Raw genomic sequence first — 2272 nt, 5'->3', positions numbered from 1 at the left:
TAGTTAGACACCACAAAGTGTCGAGAAAATGCACACTTGAACTTAAACGTCAATTGACGTTCAAAATTAAGCACTTGTTTTACCAGTGTTCATTCGCTCAAAATAGTTTTTATGTGTGTTGACTTCAGCAGTTGTAAACGAAGCGTTCAATACCGATACAGACTTAATTTTCAGTTCAATCTGCAAGAAGTCAACAGTTGAGTTATTGAGCACTAGCTTGAAAACTTTCATTGTTCAAGTATGTAGATAGTTTTTTACATTTAAATATTTAAGTCTATTAACCACTTCGCAGTTTGGTGGTTTACAATCAGAGAGGGATTTTCCGTTGATTTTGTGACAATTCTCATGTTCATTGGAACAAAAATTTCCATTGATGAGGACATTTCCATTATTCCCCCATTTCCCACAACAACTCGCAACACGCAAAACAATCGTTCATGATCTCTTTATTTCCCTGAACATTGGTCCATTTTGTAGTTAACAATTTTTAACCTTTCTTTTATTGGAGAAAATGAGTTCATAAAGATCAACATTTTTAATCTTTTTGGCATATTATAGGCGTATTACAATTCTTAAATCGATTTAAAGGCAATGGGTTGCGTCTCTAGTCTTGCTGTCGTCAGCTCGCAGCTCGCTCCATTTGAGCCTACATTCCGATACGCGTGTGCCGCTCTCAGTCTGGGATCTGCGAGGACAGCCGTCGATGGGTAAAGGCGGCTAGGGGTTGGTGAAAGGGGAAGAATGGGGGAGTAACACGGATGACAAAAAATGGGATGGGGGGGGGGAGTTCAGGCAGAACACCAAGAGAAAAAGAAAGAGCGAAGAGGAACGGTGAGACAAAGAAGCGAAGGGCGAGCAAGGAAAAGAGGTGTGAATGCCCACAATGGCCAGGCAGAGCGCACACACTCACACACCAACGCACGAGCACACACACACACACGTACTCAGACGGGGAGGAACTCGGTTGATAGCTTAATTGTAGGTTGGAAGCGACACGCCGTGCAGCAATGCTGTGCGATGCTATGTGCGTGGGTGTGCACTGTGAAAATAAAATAACTACCCGCCTCGTTTTCTTTGCTTGCACCTGTTTTCACCCCTCACAGATGAGAGGAAAAACGCCTTTTAAAGACAACACGTCAAAGGATAATTAATTCATCATTGTAGGAATGGCCCAACGGGAAACGCGTGAGCGTTATCAGGGTCCCCGACACGCCGGATAAGTCACCATCACCACTGCCATATTCTCTGCATCCCATCCGCTCGCCGCGCCCGTCCCATCCCGTCCTAGACGCCCCTCCCTCATCCTCCGCTCCCTGCGATAAATCAAACTGCAGTAAATAAGATGTCACCTCCTGCGTAACGTGTCGCATATATGCCATGCTTGGGCGTGGCGTGGCGCGTGATCCCATACACCGAGGGGCGTGCCGGCCGCGTTGCGTTGCATCTTCGTCTTGTAGAAAAGAAGAACGCATGAAAATAGTGCCCTACGCGCTTTACAGCTACACTGTTAAAAACTTTGATGTGAAATTTCGTCGTAGAGTCTCTGGAAACAAAACAAGTATGTAGTGTGCCGCATGTTTTCATGCTCTAGCTCTCAGGAGAGAACGTTTATTGATGCTTTCACAAGGATCAGCGCATCAGTCCACGTTCCCCTGGAGAATGCATCGAGAAACGTGACATATATGTCGTTAGTTTTTCCAGTGGTTGCAAAGAATTTAGCTGTTATGTGATGCTAAACAATTTGCCTTTTACTCTGGAAACCCAAGTGTGTACATGTATGTGTTATTTGCTGAATACCTACATGTATGCAGCAAATACTGCGCACATGATCAGGTATGCAGAAAATAGTGTGTACATGACCATGTATGCAGCAAATACTGCATACATGGCCATGTACACACGTTGAGCTCTGTGCTAAAAGCTTTTTCCATTTTTATTTTGAAATCGTATCAAATAGACATACAAGATCTACCTAAATTTGTTACATTCTGCACTACAGAATAAGCGCTGAAATTTAGAAACTTTGTGCTGCATGGCTGGCCCTTTATTTAGAAGTGTAGCCGTAGGAACGTAAGCCCCAGGTGTTTGGCGCCTGCGGTCCCGTTTGACACTCCCAGCAGCACTAGGCAGTGGTCTATGGACGCGGCCCGGCAGCGCATTAGTCGGCGCTAAGTGTGCTAACCTTTCACCCCGCCGGATTCCGTTCTAATATGAAAGGATAATGAGGCGCACAGAGGTGGTGGTGGTGTGTTGTGGGTCTGTGGCGGATGGG

Source organism: Frankliniella occidentalis, unplaced genomic scaffold (assembly GCF_000697945.3).
Source record: "Frankliniella occidentalis isolate FOCC.00 unplaced genomic scaffold, Focc_3.1 Scaffold103, whole genome shotgun sequence".
In the NCBI taxonomy this organism is placed as follows: Eukaryota; Metazoa; Arthropoda; class Insecta; order Thysanoptera; family Thripidae; genus Frankliniella; species Frankliniella occidentalis.
This window is presented reverse-complemented; position numbering follows the sequence as displayed.